At 44.6% G+C, this 19,835-nt stretch overlaps 1 pseudogene; it reads right to left on the bottom strand.

The window, feature by feature from the left end:
- Positions 1-5,315: 5,315 nt before the first annotated feature.
- The window catches only part of LOC104672717, a 28,563-nt pseudogene continuing 14,043 nt past the window's right edge, over positions 5,316-19,835 (bottom strand).

Below are 19,835 nucleotides of genomic sequence, written 5' to 3'. Positions count from 1 at the left end.
CTGAAAATAACCCCTCCCCAAGGAAATCACACATCGCCCTGAGAGCCGGGATTGTGTCAATGATTTGGGGGTAAAATCATTCTGAGTCTGAATCCGTCCTGGATCTTTCTCCCTTCAGGTCACGTAGACACGTCTTTTCGTTCAGTGTTCTCGTTTAAAACCTTTTACTGACCCCTCCTCCTGCCCTGCACCACCTAAAGCCCTCACCCACGAGGTGAATTCAGGGCTATGCGGTTCCCCAGCCTCGCCCTCGTCGGCCCCTGTAGCGCAGGGCCGCAGCAGCAGTCCCGGGGAGGCCGCGTCCTCTGCCTGGTCCTAGGATCCTGCAGACCCCACCCCGGCCTAAGGCGCCGTCGCCCCCCACCTGCCTCCTCCTCGTGCCAGGCCCTGCTCATCCCCAGGTCTCTTCGCAGTCATTGCTTGTGCGTTGGGGAGGTGCCCGGGACCTGTCCGGTTCCTGCCTGCCCAGCTCCACCCCTTGGAAATGTGCTCCTCCGGGATGCAGGCGTCTTACTCCAAACCCTCCTGTGAATGTGTGGGCTAAAAGGATCAGGAGACAGAGAAAGAGACAGAGAACTGAGAGAGAAATAGAAAAACGAGAGGAAAGAATGAAGGAAACCCGTAAACACATGGCAAAGTAGACTATGGGTGAAGAATTTGCAAAAAGAAGTTAGAAGGAAGGAGCTGAGAAAGTAACAGGGAAACAACTGGAGAAATGTAGAGAAAAGCTCGATGTCCAGCAAGATGAAGGACAGCAAGATAAGGAGAGAGCCAGCAAAGGGGAGGCCCCTCAGAGTGGGGAAGAGGAGGGATTTGGAGCCACTGAAGACAGAGCAGGATGATGGTGGGACAGCGAGAGGGGCAGCTGGTGACAAGGAGAGCAGGGGGAGGCCTGGGCATCTGCGGGTGCCAGAGAGTGAGGACAGCGGGTTATAACAGGGAAGAAGGAATTTAACAGGGAGAGCCACGGGGCAGCAGAAATAACATGTAGATTTCGGACAATGGCAAGATAGGGGAGAAAGGCGAGTATGGGGCGAAACAAGTTGCAAGAATGGAGGAGAATATATGGAATTGAAGGATTCGAGGGAAGAAGGGGAGAAAGAGCAGGAGAGGAGAGAGGCACAAAATAAGGAGCAGAAACCTGGGGGGAAACGGAAAAAAAGCTAGAGAGACACAGATGAGAACTAGAGATACCGAGTGAGGGAAGGGAACAGTAATGACGAAAGAGGGGTGCAGATGAGTGGTGGGTTGATTGTATGTGATAATTGTGACATGTTGATTTCTCGCTCATGATAAATTTAAATTTTGTTCAAATTTGAGAATAAGAATTGCAGGCTGGGCGTGGTGGCTTAGGCCTGTAATTCCAGCACTTTGGGAGGCCAAGGGGGATGGATCACAAGGTCAAGAGATCAAAACCATCCTGGCCAACATGGTGAAAAATACTCTCTACTAAAAATACAAAAATTAGCCAGCATGGTGGCAGGCGCCTGTAGTCCCAGCTACTCAGAAGGCTGAGGCAGGAGGCTGGTCTCGAACTCCTGACCTCAGGTGATCTGTCTGGCTCCATCTCCCAAAATGTTGACTTTACAGGTGTGAGCCACCATGCCTGGTCTTGATTCATTTTTTAATTTTTGTTTTTAATTTCTGTTGTTGAATTGTAAGAGTTCCTTATATTCCTAATCACATATGTAATTTCACAGTTTTTCCCTTGGAATCTTTAGTGTTTTCCACATGTAAGATGATATCTTCTGTGAACACAGAGCATTCTACTTTTCTTTTTCTGCTGCTTGGCATTTATTTCTTTTTCTTGTCTAATTTCTTTGGTCAGGATTCCAGTAATATGCTGAATAGAAATAGCAAAAGCAGGCTTCTCTTTCCTGATCTTAGAGGAAGAGATTTCAGGCTTTCACCATCAAGTATGATGGTAACTGTGAGCTATTCCTAAGTGGCCTTTATTATGTTGAGGTAGGTTTCTTGTGTTTTTTTTGTTTTTTTGTTTTTTTTTTTTTTTGAGATGGAGTCTTACTCTGTTGCCCAGGCTGGAGTGCAGTGAGGTGATCTCTGCTCACTGCAACCTCTGCCGCCCAGGTTCAAGCAATTCTCCTGCCTCATCCTCCCAAGTAGCTGGGAATACAGATGCATGCCACCGCGCCTGGCTAATTTTGTAGTTTTAGTAGAGACAGGGTTTCACCATCTTGACCAGGCTGATCTTGAACTGCTGACCTCATGATTCACCTGTCTCAGCCTCCCAAAGTGCTAGGATTACAGGGGTGAGCCACTGCACCTGACCAGATTTCTTGTATTCTTACTGTGTTGAGTGATTTTATCACAAAAGAATGTGTTCATTTTACAAATGTTTGCTGCATCAAATGAGAAAATGATGTTTGTTTACCCCTTTAATTCTCTGAATGTGGAGTATTACATGGATTGATATTCGTGTGTTTTACCATCTTTGCATTCCAGTAATAACTCACATGTCATGGTATACAACCTTTTAATATGCATTTGATTTTAACTTGCTAGTTTGGGGGAAGTGTTCTGAAAATTATTTTCCCCATCCATCGGGGATATTTTTCTATATTTTGTAGTAGCTTTGCCTTGCTTTGATGTCAAAGTAATGCTAGTCTAATAGCATGAGTTTGGAAGTATTCCCTACTTTCCCTCCCTTTCAGGGTTTGTTTGTTTGTTTGTTTGGAGACCAAGTCTTGCTGTGTCACCCAGGCTGGAGTGCAATGACGCGATCTTGGCTCACTGCAATCTCCACCTCCCAGGTTCAAGCAATTCTTCTGCCTCTGCCTCCGGATTAGCTGGGACTGCAGGCACCCACCACTATGCCTGGCTAATGTTTTTGTATTTTTAGGAGAGATGGGGTTTCACTGTGTTAGCCAGGATGGTCTCGATCTCCTGACCTCATGATCTGCCTGCCTCGGCCTCCCAAAGTGCTGGGATTACAGGTGTGAGCCACTGCGCCTGGCTTTTTGAGTTGTTTGTTTTTTTGTTTTTGTTTTTTTTTTTAAGTTTAAGGACGATTAGCTTTAATTCTTCTTAAAATGTATGGTAGACTTGGTAGAGTTCTCCACTGAAGTTACCTGGTACAAGACTTTTCTTTTGAAGAGGTTCTTGATTATTGATTCAATCTTCCTACAAGTTACAGGTCTGTATCTTTTATATTCATACTAAGTATGTGTATGTTATGTGTTTCCAGAAATCTATCCATTTCTTCTTTATTTCCTTTGTATAGAATGAGTTGTGATTCCTTTTTGATTTTAGTTTTTTAAGTCAATTTTTGTCAATTTTCTTGAATTTGTCAAAGTATCACCTGTTACTTTCACAACTTTAGTGCTTTCTATTCTCTATTTTACTTCTTTCTCTTTTAGTCTTTATTTCCTTTTTATGTATGTTTTTGTTTAGTTTTTTCTTTTTCTACTTCCTTGAGGTATAAACTTGGGTCATTGATTGGAAACTCTTATTCTGTTCTTATGTAGTCATTTTTAGTTATAAATTTCCTTATTAGGAGTGTTTTTGTTGCATCCCATGAGGTTTGGTGTGTTGTGTTTCCTTTTTCTCCACCCTCCAAGCTGATTTACAAACTATGTCACTGTTTATTTCTTTTTTTTTTTTTTCTGAGACAGCGTCTCACCCTGTCACCCAGGCTGGACTGCACTCGCATGATCAGCTCACTGCAACTTCCGCCTCCGGGGTTCAAGTGATTCTCCTGCACAACCTCCCGAGTGGCTGGGATTACAGGCACACGCCACCACGCCCGGCTAATTTTTATATTTTTAGTAGAGACGGGGTTTCACCATGTTGGCCAGGCTGGCCTCGAACTCCTAACCTCGTGATCTGCCTGCCTTGGCCTCCCAAAGTGCTGGGATTACAGGCGTGAGCCACTGCTCCTGGGCTTCACTTTTTCTTTCAATAATCCCAGTCAAAAGAGACAGAATGCAGTCTGTCATGCAAATGCCCGACAAGCCAGAACAGTGGATTTAAGTTTTATTCTTTTCTTTTGTCCCTAGAAGAAAATAATGAGAGAAGCATGCTGCCCTGTACCAGGGAGGCAGTGGGATGGAGATGAACAAATTTCCACAAACTTTCCCACCCATTCAGTCCAGTTTTGCATTGGTGTTCATTGAATACTATGGCTCCCTTACTGGTTTCCAGACCTTTTTCACGAAGATATTTTTGATGAAAAATTATTTGTTAAGTTGGTGTCTCCATGAGGATATGAGGGCCCAGCATTTGCTAGTCTGTCAACTTGCTGGCTTTACTTTTTATGTCTTATTTATTCCACAGACTGTGTTTACAGGTCCAGGGATTTATTTCAAATCATATAGGAATTAGCAAAAAAGACACCATTACTTTTATATAAGAAACAAGATTTACCCTCACATTTTTATATGGCATTGTTATTCATATTTAGCACATTATTGTTTTTCTTCACTAATAGGACCATGCACAGAACTAGGCAGCAATCTCTATCTGGCTTTGTTTTCAGAACACACATTTCTGGCTCAGCACGGTTGCTCATGTTTGTAATCCCAGCACTTTGGGAGGCTGAGATGGGTAGATCACTTGGGGCCAGGAGTTCAAGACCAGCCTGGCCAACATGGTGAAACCCCCTCTCTACTAAAACTACAAAAATTAGCCAGGTGGTGCGCGCCTATAGTCCTAGCTGCTTGGGAGGCTGAGGCATGAGAATTGCTGGAACCTGGGGGTGGAGGTTGTGCTGAGTCGAGATCACGCCCTTTCTTTCTCTTTCTCTTTTTTTTTTTTTTTTCCTCCTTCAGGAGCATGTTTATTGTGTTTGAGATGATACATCAGGTGCTCTCTGAGCTACAAAGGGTAAAAGGAAATCCTCTTATTACAGACAGACAAAGGTAAAAGGTAAAACACTTTTCACAACAGCATGAACCACATACTCAGAAATAGATCTGGGTTTAATACAAATGACATAATTCCTAGTCATCTACAGCTACTTTTATAACTTCATGTAGATAATGAATTAGGCTAAAATGCACTATAATATTTGGTAGACTTCAGGACCAGTATCCTTAGTACATCATAAAATACATTTTGATATCCCAGAGAAGCAAGACTTGCAAGTAGGCATTTTAAATATAACTAATCTATAGCTGCAAAGTTCTACTCTTGATCGCATTTACCTTTTTGGGCAGTCTCCCAGGCTCCAAAGGATAAAAGCAGAGTAGAATCACTGTAACATATACACAGAAGTTCATATCGTAAAGGCTATAAAGTTTTGCAGCACAGTGAGAAGATGCCTTCTGCTCCTTCACACTGCATACAAATTATGTGAATTATGTTGTGTATCTCTTGGTCCGCTGTCTGGCTATCCTGTCGTGTTCTGTGCTGTTAGTCAAATACTGAGTGGCTGTGCTTCCACCCGAGGATCTGCAGGGTTGCAATCTGTCAAAAGGGAACAAATGGACAGCAAAACCTTTGAAATAGTCAAAGCGGGACTCCAGTTGTCTTTAAGGATGTCCAGACAGATGACTCCCTGACTGTTGATGTTGCAGTGATAGATTCTGATGTAGAAAGTAACCTTTGGTGGCTTAAATGGATAATCTGATGAAAATGTGATATCCAGAAAAAACACACCACCTTCATATACAGAACCCGGTGGACTAAGTATAGTTGATCTCCATTCATAAATGTTATCTCCTTAGGCCCAGCACTGCAATTAGGAGAAGGATCAGGGGTTATTTGAGCTAGCTCCTTCTGAATTCTTTTAGCACCAGTGGATAACTTAGGAGTGGTTTTGCTAGAGAGTTTGGTGTTTTTCTTCTGCTGGGTGGCAGAAGGTTTTCTTTCCTCATGTTCTTCAGCCTCTGGAGCGGCTGGGTCTTGCTGGTCCGCATCTGCCACTGCTGGTGCTGGGGCTGTCACCATCGGACCTTTGCCTATCACTGGACTTCTTGGTGAAATTATTGCTTGGAAGACTCGGCCGCCCGCCTGGCCTGTTCACATGCCACTATGGTGTGGGGGAGGGAAAGAGAAAAAACCTCTTCCTTAAGGAAATGGAGGCAGCTGTGGCGGGGGAAGGGGAGAGAGGGAAAAAAGAAGCCGAGGAGGCTCTGGCCGGGGTATATGGAACACTGAAAGTCAGAGGGGGTTGTGCAGTCAGATCACACCCATTCTTTCTTAAATAATTGTACTCCTTTTGTATTCTTAAACTTTAAAGATCATGTTTGGGAAGTTTAAGTATTTTTGTGTAATATTTACACATTTCAATATTATTTACCATCTGTACTTAATTGGAAACCTATTGGTCATTATATTTTGTAGATATCTCTTCGAAAAGCATGATGGAATTCTTGTCAACAGAGCAAGGTAATACAGGAGAAGGTTTCTACATAGGGACGTTAGAAAGACATAAAAGTCATCACATTGGAGATTTTTGCTTCCCAGAAATTAAGAAAGATAATCATGACTGAGTTTTAGTGGAAAGAAGATGAAATAAATGGCCACGAAACATCCATAACAAAAACCAAAACGTTTACTGATAGTACAGAGTGATATGATCGAAGGCATGCTAGAAACAAGCCTATTAAAGATCACTTGGAGTAAGCTTTCATTCACATCTGCCTGAACCGCACATATTTCAGACCAAAAGGAAAATTGGTAATCGAGTGGAGAAGTCTATCAACAATGCCTCCTCAGTTTCAACAGCCCGAAGAATTTCTTGTAGGCTCCAAACATATTTCTAATAAGTATGGGAATAATTTCCTCCATTCTTCATTATTCACACAAAAACAGAAAGTACACGTAAGAGAAAAACCTTGCCAATGTAATGAGTTTGGCAAAGCCTTTAATTGTAGGTCACTTTGTAAATACTTCTAATGATTAGTGTTTGGCTTATTGGACACGCCTTTGAAAAACATGAGTTTATTCCTCCCATCATAACCTACCTAAAAGGTAGGTACAATAAACACATTTGATAGGTTGTTGGGAACAAGCCCCCCCCCCCAAAATCTGGCCATAAACTGGCCCCAAAACTGACCATAAACAAAATCTCTGCAGCACTGTGGCATGTTCATGATGGCCGTAACGCCCACGCTGGAAGGTTGTGGGTTTAGCGGAATGAGGGCAAGGAACACCTGGCCCACCCAGGGCAGAAAACCGCTTAAAGGCATTCTTAAATCACAAACAATAGCATGGGTGATCTGTGCCTTATGGACATGCTCCTGCTGCAGTTAACTAGCCCAACCTATTCCTTTAATTTGGCCCATCCCTTCGTTTCCCATAAGGGATACTTTTAGTTAATCGAATATCTATAGAAGCAATGCTAATGACTGGCTTGCTGTTAGTAAATACGTGGGTAAATCTCTGTTCAGGGTTCTCAGCTCTGAAGGCTGTGAGACCCCTGATTTCCCACTTCACACCTCTATATTTCTGTGTGTGTGTCTTTAATTCCTCCAGCACCGCTGGGTTAGGGTCTCCCTGACTGAGCTGGTCTCGACTATAGGTGAAATTAAAAGATGAAATTATATCAAGACAAAGAAAATTGTGGTTGAAATTCTTTGTATACTGGGAGAGGAAAAACTGGCCGTTCCATGGCACGAATCAAGAAATATTGATAAAGTAAAGATCATTAAATTGGTCTATGTAAAATTAAAAATATCAGTCAGGCACGGTGGCTCATGCCTGTAATCCCAGCACTTTGGGAGGCCAAGGTGGGTGGATCACCAGAGGTCAGGAGTTCAAATCCAGCCTTGACCAATATGGTGAAACCCCATCTCTACTAAAAATACAAAAATTAGCTGGGTATTTTGGCATCCACCTGTAATCTCAGGATTACAGAGTCAGGCAGGAGAATCAGGCAGGAGAATCGCTTGAACCCTGGAGGCAGAGGTTGCAGCGAGCCAGGATCATGCCATGGCACTCTAGTCTGGGAAACGAGAGTGAAACTCCTTCTAAAAAAGAAAAAAGAGAGAGAGATATAATGGACAGTGTTGCGGAATGAATGTGTCCATCCCAGAACATATATGTTGAAATTCTAACCCTCAATGTGATGGGATTAGGAGTTGAAGACTGTGGGAGGTGATTAGATCACTAGAAGGGAACCCTCAGGAATGGATGCACGCCCTTAACACAAGAGGCACCGAGAACTTGGTTCCTTGTCTCCCTGCTCTCTGTCTGCTTGAGGCCACAGCAGAAGATATATAACCCAGCAACATCTGGACCACATCGGCTGCAAAACACGTCGTTAACCTTGGCAAAGTAAACTTTCTTTTTTTTTTTTTTTTTTTTTTTTTGAGATGGAGTCTCGCTCTGTGGCCCGGGCTGGAGTGCAGTGGCCGGTTCTCAGCTCACTGCAAGCTCCGCCTCCCCGGTTTATGCCATTCTCCCTCCTCAGCCTCCGAGTAGCTGGGACTACAGGCGCCCGCCACCTCACCCGGCTAGTTTTTTGTGTTTTTTAGTAGAGACGGGGTTTCACCGTGTTAGCCAGGATGGTCTTGATCTCCTGACCTCGTGATCCACCCGTCTCGGCCTCCCAAAGTGCTGGGATTACAGGCTTGAGCCACCGCGCCTGGCCGGCAAAGTAAACTTTCTAAATTGAGACCTATTAGATACTTTTGGTTCACAAGCTCATGAACACAGAAGAAATCAAGATAGAAAACAAACGATCTAATGAAAAGCATAAAATAAGTTCATCAATCTGAACTCCATATATATTGAACATAGAGGAAATGGTCTTCTCAAGCTGTGTGTGTTTATGTTAGATCGCATTTTTGAAAGATATTTCTAATATTTGATTAACCATCCTATGTAGTTTTAGCCAATATAAAACTGAAAATAATGATCAATTGTATACATACATTTAACTTCCTAATATTTCCCATAGCATTGCTATTACTATTTATGTTATTGGAGTAGGTTCTCAGTCTGTCTTTGATATATTACTGGAGTGGTGTCTTCCACAATGGTGCTCAGACTTTGTGGTATACAAGTGGATAAACTATTAAGCAGGAACCTCGGAGAGCCAGGATGTCAAAGCTCAAGTCCTTTAAAACTAGGAAGACATACTCCTTACTGCACAAGTCAAGGTCATAAGATGTTAATGGTTAAGGAAAGCAGCTTATGGTATCTGCAAGGACAAACTCCTACAGAAACACAATGTCCACATGACCCAATATCCCATGACAATGTATGCTTCTAAGATAATTACAGTCATGCTTTCAAGTACTTGCACACTAAAATACCAAGGATCGCTTTGAATCAACAAAGTAGTAAGTTTTGTCACACTATCAGCCCATCGGCAGTTAGCTTAGCTTTTACGTAAACCCCTAAACAAGAAAAACTTGAAACAAGAGGCGTTCCCCCTGCTTTCTGAGGAGCCCTACTGTGTAACTAGTAGCAGTTTTTTTTTTTTTTTTTTTTTTTTGTAAAATCACTCCTGATTTTGTAAAAAAAAAAAAAAAAAAGTTTCGCTCTTGTTGCCCAGGCAGGAGTGTGATGGTGCGCTCTGGGCTCACCACAACCTTCACCTCCCGAGTTCAAGCCATTCTCCTGCCTCCGCCTCCCGAGTAGCTGGGATTACAGGTGCCCGGCTAATTTTTGTACTTTTAGTAGAAAAATGCAAAATTAGAGACCAGCCTGTTGGCCAGGCTGGTCTCTAAGTCGACCTCAGGTGCTCTGCCCTCCTCGGCCTGCGGAAGTGCTGGAATGACCTGTTTTTCTTCTTAATTTGAAAGTGGTTTAAATGCAAAGCGCCTTTTGTGAGTAGGTAAAGACGCCTGCGGCGGGGCGAGCTCCCCACAGCCTGGGGTAGCTGGGGTAGGGGGAGGGCGAGGTGGCAAGGACCTCGGTAAGGGGGTGGAGTGCGGCGCTGGTTGCAGCCAGGACCGAGATTTAGAAGGGCTTGTTTAGGTGCCAGGAGCGGTGGCTCAAGCCTGTAATCCCAGAACTTTGGGAGACCGAGGCAGGTGGATCATGAGGTCAGGAGATGGAGACCATCTTGGCTAACACGGTGAAAACCCGTTTCTACTAAAAATATAAAAAACTAGCCAGGCGCGGTGGCGGGTGCCTGTAGTCCCAGCTACTCGAGAGACTGAGGCGGGAGAATGGCTTGAACCCGGGAAGCAGAGCTTGCAGTGAGCGGGAGATCGCCCCACTGCACTCCAGCCTGGGCGACAGAGCGAGACCCGTCTCAAAAAAAAAAAAAAGAAAAAGAAAAAGAAAAAGATATACTTGTTTAAGCAAGGACCTGTGTTGTTTGAGTGGATAATGGAAAATGGAGGGTGACATGCATGTGGAACTGCCGATTGCACACTGGAGGTGAAGGACAACTTTCCCGTCCTTTCTTTTCTCAGGATATTTATTTAGAAAACTTGTAACTGTATTTTCTCTGTCTTGTTTTTTTTGTTTGTTTGTTTTTGTTTTGTTTTGTTTGTTTGTTTGTTTTTAGACGGAGTCTCGCTCTATGGCATAGGCTGGAGTGTAGTGGGGCGATCTCTGCTCACTGCAACCTCCTCCTCCCTGGTTCAAGCGATTCTCCTGTCTCAGCCTCCTGAGTAATTGGGACTACAGGCGCAAGCCACCACGGTCAGCTGATTTTTGTATTTTTAGTAGAGACGGGGTTTCACCATGATGGCCAGGTTGCTGTTGATCTCCTGACCTCGTGATCCGCCCACCTCTGCCTCCGCCTCCCAAAGTGCTGGGATTACAGGGTTGAGCCACCAGGCCCGGCCTCCTATAATTCTTAAACCGGAAATTACCCAGATAGCTAATGTCAAATAATAATCTTAGATCCTAAATTATGACAAGTTTGTTTACAAGCATGTATTCCTTTACATTTACCCGGCTAATTTTGTAGTTTACCTGGATTATTTATACTCAGAAAAAACCCTGTGCTAGCTGATGTTTAAAGTTATTGGTTTTCTTTTTTGGCCGGGCGCCGTGGCTCACGCCTGTAATCCCAGCGCTTTGGGAGGCTGAGGCCGGCGGATCAGGAGGTCAGGAGATGGAAACATGGTGAAACCCCGTCTCTACTAAAAATACAAAAAATTAGCCGGGCGTGGTGGCGCGCGCCTGTAGTCCCACCTACTGGGGAGGCTGAGGCAGGAGAATTGCTTGAATCTGGGAGGTGGAGGTTGCAGTGAGCCGAGATCTCGCCAGTGCACTCCAGCCTGGGTGACAGAGCAAGACTCCGTCTCAAAAAAAAAAAAAAAGTTGTTTCGTTTTTGCAGGAACTCTGATGAAGCAGGCATTTAGGTAAAAATGATAATTCTGACATCAGAGCAGAACTTATTGTTAGAGAAGATGGAGCCATATTCTTCTACCTATTATTAAATTGTTTTTAAATTTTAAACACCACACAATGTATATATGTGTTGTGTAGTAAAAGTCTAAAGAAAAGTGCACTTATGCGTTCCCTTTCCTGTCCAGCCTTCCACCCGTTCCCATGGCTCAATGGGCAATCACTGCTGAGAGTTCTGTGGCAAGTCAGCATAAGTCCTGCAGAAATATATTCGGACATCATTTTGAGATTTTAGAAAAAATTCTTTGATGAATGCGCCTGTCGCCCAGACTGGAGTGCAGTGGCGCAATCTCAGCACACTGCAGACTCTGGCCCCCAGGTTCAAGCGATTCTCGTGCCTCAGCGTCCCGAGTAGTTGGGGTAATTGGGACTACAGATGTGCACCACCAAGCCTGGCTAAGTTTTTTTATTTTTAGTAGAGATGGGGTTTCACCATGTTGGCCAGGGTGGTCTGGGACTCCTGGCTTCAAGTGATCCTCCCTCCTCAGCCTCCCTCCCAAAGTGCTGGGATTACAGGCGTGAGCCACTGAGCTCAGCATGAGAAATGTTTTGTTGCGGTATTTTATCCCACAAGTTTTGAAAATTTCCATGTTTTGAAGGTAGGAGACAAGAGAGCTTGCTGTTTTTCATCTTTTTTGGCGCATTCTCTGAATGAAGACACGTGAGTCCTTCCCAGTTTTTCGCTGTTACCTTGGACGCCACGCTGGCTGCCTGTGAGTGTGCTGATTTCGCTACATGTATCTGGAGGGTTCCTGCAGGGGGCGCTATTGAGAAACTGATGGCTGCTTCTAGGATGTGGCATTTCCTCTTTTCTTAGATCTGGGAAGATTCCATCCCTACTCCCAGCTGTAAAAGCGCCCTCTCTGAGAACACAGAGAGCACCATGTGTCCTGCAGCCTCTGCATTTCAGGCTCAAGCGATTCTCCCAGCTCAGCCTCCCAAGTAACTAAGACTACAGGTGTGCACCACCATGTCCAGCTAATTTTTGTATTTTTGGTAGGAACAGGTTTTCAACATGTTGCCCAGGCTTATTTTGAATTTTTGGTCTGATTATTTCTAAGTCTCTGTTTTGTTAATTTGTGTTTAATTCCTTGAGATCATCCATGTTATCTCTTTGTATATCTGGTTAAGGTCTGTTGGAACTTCAGCAGTTCAGAAATCAGCCAGCTTTCATGGTTTTTGGTGCTGACTTCAGTGAGGAAGGACACTCTCCAGTCAGGCTGGCTAGAGATTCCTGAGACCTCTCCAGATTTTTCTGTATTTTCATTTTTTAATTAATTAATTTGAGACAGAGTCTCTGTATGTCACCCAGGCTGGGGTGCAGTGGCACAATCTCAGCTCACCACAATTTCTGCCTCACAGGTTCAAGTGATTCTTCTCTCTCAGCCTCTTGAGTAGCTGGGATTACAGGTGAGCGCCACCACACCTGGCTAAGTTTTGTATCTTTAGTAGAGATGGGCTTTTACCATGTTGGCCAGGCTGGTTTCACACTCCTGACCTCAGGTGATCTGCCCACCTCGGCCTCCCAGAGTGTTGAGATTACAGGCATGAGCAACTGCACCCAGCCTTATGTTTATTTTCTTTTTTTAATTTGTTTTAATTTTTTTTTTTTTTGTTTTTGGGGACAGTCTCACTCTGTCACCCCGGTTAGAGTGCAATGGCGTGATCTCGGGTCATTGCAACTCCGCCTCCTGGGTTCATGCCATTCTCCTGCCTCAGCCTCCCGAGTAGCTGGGACTACAGGTGCCTGCCACCATGTCCGGCTAATTTTTTGTATTTTTAGTAGAGACGGTTTCACCGTGTTAGCCAGGATGGTTTTGATTCCTCAGGTAAGTGATATTCCTCAGTGGATTATTCTGTCTCTTTGCTTTCTGAAATGCCAAGTATTGTAGCCAGTCTTCTCTGAGCCTGAAGCATCCTGCCTCAGTGGCGCACACCTGCAATCCCAGCTACTCAGGAGGCTGAGGTAGGAGAATTGCTTGAATCCGGCAGGTGGAGGTTGCAGTGATCCAAGATCACAACACTGCACTCCAGCCTGGGTGACAGAGTGAGACTCTGTCTCAAAAAATAAAAAAAAAGAAATGTTTTATTTTTATAATAATTGAAATGATGTTAGGTATTTTCCATTGTCGTCAGCTATCACAATAGTGACTTAAAAGTAAGAAGAATTGGGCCAGGCATGGTGGCTCACACCTGTAATCCCAGCACTTTGGGAGGCTGAAGCGGGCAGATTACTTGAGGTCAGAAGTTCGAGACCAGCCTGGACAACATGGTAAAACCTCCTGTCTACTAAAAACAGAAATTATCTGTGGTGGCAGGCACCTGTTATCCCAACTACTGGGAAGCTGAGGCAAGAGAATCGTTGGAACCCAGGAGGCACTGGTTGCTGTGAGCTGAGATCGCATCACCACAGTCCAGCCTGGGTAACAGAGCAAGACTCTGCTTCTACCCTTGGAATTCTCTCATGTTCTCTCCACTAGGTAAAACCCTGTCAGTTTAGTTTTGAAGCTGTATCTATTATTTAGGTGGTTATATTCAAAGCTGAATCCCAGACATCTGGATTCAGGTGCTTAGGTTGACATTTTTAGCTATTTGATATGTGGCCACTTTCCCAGAGTGTATGTGAGGCCGTTCTCTCCCAGTACAAATCTTGTCTCATGGGACAGTTGTTAGTTTTCGGCTGACGACATGGGAAGCGCTTAGAAGAGTGTATATAGCACATGGGAAGCATTCACAAATGCTCGTCATGGCTATTGCTGTGATCATGACAGTTTTCCGATTTGGACATTCCTTTCTTTTTCTTTTTCCTTTTTTTTTTCTGTCTTTTTCTGCCTCCCAAAGTGCTGGGATTACAGGCACGAGCCACTGCATCCAGCCCTGACTTTCCTTTCTTTAAACCCACCGAACTTTGTTGTCTCTGAGACAGCACTTGTATTTTAGCTCATCCAGATAATGAATATCACGTGTTATGTTGAACATAGTATCTAACATATCTATAGACCCTTCGGATTGCTGCGGCTAACAGGTCGATGATTCGCCAGGCCTGGCGTTCATTCTGTTTGTGGTTTTCCTTATGGCTAACTGCGTCCCTGTTTACAAACACCTGGTTATCTATCTATCTATCTATCTATCTATCTATCTATCTATCTATCTATCTTATCTATCTATCATCTATCTATCTATCTTATCTATCATCTATCTATCTATCATCTATCTATCTATCTATCTATCTATCTATCTATTTATTTTTGAGATAGAGTCTCGCTCTGTCACCCAGGCTGGAGTGCAGTGGCATGATCTCGGCTCACTGCAAGCTCCGCCTCCCAGGTTCCCGCCATTCTCCCGCCTCAGCCTCCCGAGTAGCTGGGACTACACACGCCCGCCACCTCGCCCGGCTAGTTTTTTGTATTTTTAGCAGAGACGGGGTTTCACCGTGTTAGCCAGGACGGTCTCAATCTCCTGACCTCGTGATCCGCCCGCCTCGGCCTCTGAAAGTGCTGGGATTACAGGCGTGAACTACCGCACCTGGTCTCTGGTTAGCTATTTCTACTAACTGTGACGTATTCATCCCTGCAAACCCGGCCTGTTTCTGCAGTTTTCTTTTAATGTTTTCTGAGCTTTGACTAAAGTCATGTTAATCATGTGCTGATTTTCAGGGCTATCGGGATGGAAGGGAGTAGACATACAATAGGCCTCACACAGCCTGTCGTAGAATTGTGCTGGACTTTCTTCTTTTCCCTGGATGACCTCAGAGACCTTGTTAACATTGTGGCCTTCTGGGCTCCCTCTTTAATCCTTCCAGGAGAGCTGCCCTGTGTCGGTTCAGCCTTTGCACACCCTCTCTTTCATTTGGGTCCCAGCGGGGGTCAGTTCCTGGGAACTGGGTCCTTACATACTCTTGGGGGTTTTGGTAACCAGCCGGTGCCTGTTCCTCCAGCCACTTAGTCGCTGCTTGGAGCTCTCTCCACCTTTCATCTGTGTTAGAGAGGAACGTGAGCGTGTTCTTCCTGATGAGGTAGCGTCAGCCTGAGTGGGGTTATAGGTCAGGATGATAGTTTGGAGCAGAACAGGTAGAGCTTGTGGCTTTTCAGTATAGGACAAAGTGTTTTTCCAGTTGAGAAGGTCGGCAGAGGTAAATGGCTGGTACACAAAACACACCTCTCCACCATGTGACCATCCTCATCTATCCCAGTACACCACTGCTCTCTCAGGGGCATTTGTATCCCGGTTTTGGGTTGTAAAGGAGCTGCCAAGGGAGGGGTTTCTCCTGAGGCTTCACATCCTCTCTTGTCTACTCTGGGTGGCCTAGAGGTGTGTGTGTCTTGTGGAGGCACAAGCACTGTGGGCTCAGGAGTGGGGAGCCTCTCTCCCTGGTAAGGGGAAGGCACCACTGGGATCACTGGTGCCATCTCCTGCAATGGGTCTTCTGGTGTTGGGTCAGACAGAACTTTAGGAGTTTTTTTCCTTCAGCGGGTGGAGCAGGATCTTTCCTTGGCTATCTGTCCCTTTGCTGCTGGCACTGCTGCTGCCTGCCTTCTTAGCCACTGTGGGGGTCTAGTACCAGCTGTAACCAAGTGTCTATGTACAGGAACTGGTCTAGGTGTCCTGGCTTTCCAGTTACCTTGTGCCATTTGAAACAAGAGATCTGTCCAGGCTTCCTTCTGAGGGCCAACCCACTTCTAATGCTGGCCAATCTATCTCACACAAAGTTCTAAGTGTCTCTGGTGTCATAGTAACTCCATAGTCTCTGTTAAATCGTTTCTTGAAATTTTTCAACATAGTTCGTAGTGGAGTGGGCTTACTTTGTGTCTGACCCATTTATCCTCAAGCAAAACAACACTCACACTACAAGAACGAAAGGGTAAAAGGTCACTCACTCATCTAATTCACACTAAATCAAAATCAAAACCAAAGCCAAAGTGTCATTAAAGGCACGCCTGTTCATCAAGCAATTCAAGCCAAGTTAAAATCAAAACCAAAACCAAAGTGCCAATAAAGGCACGCCGTGGGTGATCAAGCCACACTTCCACTCAAATGGAGTGGGCAAGTTCCCAAGACCAGTCTTACTGTGTTTCAGATGACTGGGTTCCAAGTGCCAGTTCCTTCCCAGTGTTCAGCCACTGTGTTGATCCTCCACGGGGACCTGCCAGGCACTGCTCTGATGAGGTGTTCCACTGGGGCAAATGCCTACCCAGGAGCGCTCTCAGGATCCACGTCGCTCAAGCTGGCCAGAGTCCCCTGGAGGGATGCTCCACAGGGCAGGCCTAAGCTGCCTAAGGGGTTGCCTCAACCATCCGTTAATCACCTTGCTTCCCAGTCAGGGAACCAAGAAATATAGCAGGACGAGCAGAAGACAAAACCCCTCAGACACTGGGTTAAAGAAAGATGTGGCTTTATTCAGCCGGGAACATCGGTGGACTCACGTCTGAAGAACCGAGCTCTCCGAAAAAGAAATTCCTGGCACTTTTAAGGGCTTACAACTCTAAGAGGTCTACATGAAAGGGTTGTGATAGATCGAGCAAGCATGGGGAACGTGACTGGGGGCTACACGCATCAGCTAACAGAACAGAAAGTTTTGCAATGCTTCTTCACACAATGTCTAGAATTTACAGGTAACATAATAAGTAGTTTAGGTCAGGGGTTGATATTATTATTACTATTATTTTTAACCACCAGGGCCGAATGGTGGTGCCAAGGTTGTCTGGCTATTTATCTTACTTCTGTTTCTTTCTAACTTTTTGCTTTCTTCCTTTCCTCCTGTCTTGAGAACTAGGCAAGGGGGAAGGAGGAGGGCCTTCTCCTATCTCAGAATATTCTCCTATCTCAGAATAGAAAGAATGGGAATGGTCGACTTTACACCAAGACATTCCATTCCCAGGGACGAGCAGGAGACAGAAGCCTTCCCCTTATCTCAACCTCAAAGAGGCCTCCCTCTTTCACTCCTCCTCCTCAGCACAGACCCTTTATGGGTGACGGGCTGGGGGATGTAAAGTCTTTCCTTTCCCACGAGGCCATATCTCAGGCTGTCTCAGTGGGGGGAAACCTTGGACAATACCCAGACTTTCTTGAGCAAAGGTCCCTGTGGCCTTCCGCAGTGCATTGTGCCCTGGTTAATCGAGAATGGAGAATGGCGATGACCAAGCATACTGCCTGCAAACATGTTGTGAACAAGGGGCATCCTGCACAGCCCTAAATCCATTAAACTTTGATTCGATACAGCACATGTTTCTGTGAGCACAGGGTTGGGGCTAAAGTTACAGGTTAACGGCATCTCAAAACAGAAACAATTTTTCTTAGTACAGATCAAAATGAAGTTTCTTATGTCTTCCTTTTTTACATAGACACAGTAATAATCTGATCTCTCTTTCTTTTCCCCACACAGGAAATTGAGAAAGATATTCATGACTTTGAGTTTCAGTGGCAAGAAGTTGAAAGACATGCCCATGGAGCACCCATGACAAAAATAAAAAAGTTGGCTGGTAGTACAGACTGATATGATCAAAGGCATGCTGGAAACAAGCCTATTAAAGACCAGCTGGGATCAAGCTTTTATTCACATTGGTCTGAACTCCACATATTTCAGACCGAAAGGAAAATTGGTAATCAAGTTGAGAAGTCTACAAATGATGGTTCTTCAGTTTCAACGTCCCAAAGAATTTATTGTAGGCCCCAAACCCATATTTCTTATAACTATGGAAATAATTTCCTCAATTCTTCATTACTCACACAAAAACAGGAAGTACACATGAGAGAAAAGTCTTTCCAATGTAATGAAAGTGGCAAAGCCTTTCATTGTAGCTCATTGTTAAGAAAACATCGGGTGCTGACGAGTTGATGGGTGCAGCACACCAACATGGCATAAGTATACATATGTAACAAACCTGCACGTTATGCACATGTACCCTAGAACTTAAAGTATAATAAAAATAAATAAATAAATAAATAAATAAAAGAAAACATCAGATAATCCATTTAGAAGAGAAACAGTATGAAAGTGATGTATGTGGCAAGGTCTTGTTATTGCGGTGGAGATGGTATCTCACTTAGGGGAATATATTTTTGTTTGTTTTCAATTATATTTTCTCAACATTTAAAAAGTGAAGTAAAGAGTATTTCTTGGCCAGGTGCGGTGGCTCACACCTGTAATCCCAGCACTTTGGGAGGCCAAGGCGGGCAGATTATGAGGTCAAGAGTTCAAGAACAACCTGGCCAACAGTGAAACCTGGTCACTACTAAAAATACAAAAAATTATCCAGGCATGGTGGCAGGTGCCTATAATCCTAGCTACTTGGGATGTTGAGGCAGGAGAATAGCTTGAACCCGGGAGGCGGAAGTTGCAGCAAGCCAAGATCGTGCCACTGCACGGCAGCCGGGGTGACAGTGCGAGACTGTGTCTCAAAAAATAAAAAAGAGTATTTCTTGGGCCAGGCACGGTAGCTCATGCCTGTAATCTCAGCACTTTGGGAGGCTGAGGTAGGCGGATAACTTAAAGTCAGGAGTTCAAGACCAGCCTGGCCAACATGGCGAAACCCCGTCTCTACTAAAAATACAAAAAATAGCTGGGTGTGGTGGCTGGTGCCTGCAATCCCAGCTACTCAGGAGGGTGAGGAAGGAGAATCGCTTGAACCCAGAAGGCAGAGGTTGCAGTGAGTTGAGATTGCGTCACTGCACTCCAGCCTGGGTGACAGAGCGAGACTCCATCTCAAAAAAATAAATAGCTACTTCTCAAATAAGCTTTGGTGGAATTTTATGAGCTCACATCGTTTTGTTTTTGTTGTTATTGTTTTTTGTTTTTGTTTTTTTTGAGATGGAGTCTTAATCTGTTGCCCAGGCTGGAGTACAATGGCACGATCTCGGCTCACTGAAACCTCCACCTCTTGGGTTCAAGTGATTCTCCTGCCTCAGCCTCCCGAGTAGCTGGGACTACAGGTGCCCGCCACCACGCCCGGCGATTTTTTGTGTTTTTAGTAGAGACAGGGTTTCACCATATTATCCAGGCTGGTCTTAAACTCCTGACCTTGTGATCTGCCGACCTTGACTTCCCAAAGTGCTGGGATTACAGCTGTGAGCCACTGCGCCCCAGCCTCACATCATTGTTTTTTAACTATGTGTTCAAAATTTTCTCCTTTGACCCCACATTTCAAGATATATATATTTTTAACTATTTTAATATAGTTTCTCTGAAATTTATTGTGTTCAGTTTACATCGAAGACTGCATGCTTTCTAGTCTGTATCATATATTGGAAACTTTTTCTGGTACCTGATACATGATTTTAGGTTGTTTCAATGTGTACTTGATAAAGATGTCAAGGACCTACTTTCTTTCTCTCTCTCTTTTTTTTTTTGATGGAGTTTCACTCTTGTTGCCCAGGCTGGAGTGCAATGGCGTGATCTTGGCTCACCGCAACTTCCACCTCCGGGATTCAAGCAGTTCTCCTGCCTCAGCCTCCTGAGTAGTTGGGATTACAGGCACCCACCACCATGCCTGGCTAATTTTGTAATTTTAGTAGAGATGGGGTTTCTCCACGTTGGTCAGGCTGGTCTCGAATTCCTGAC

This window comes from Rhinopithecus roxellana, chromosome 12 (assembly GCF_007565055.1).
Source record: "Rhinopithecus roxellana isolate Shanxi Qingling chromosome 12, ASM756505v1, whole genome shotgun sequence".
Lineage (NCBI taxonomy): Eukaryota > Metazoa > Chordata > Mammalia > Primates > Cercopithecidae > Rhinopithecus > Rhinopithecus roxellana.
Note: the sequence above shows the minus strand (reverse complement) of the source record. Positions and strands in the feature narration are given on the sequence as shown.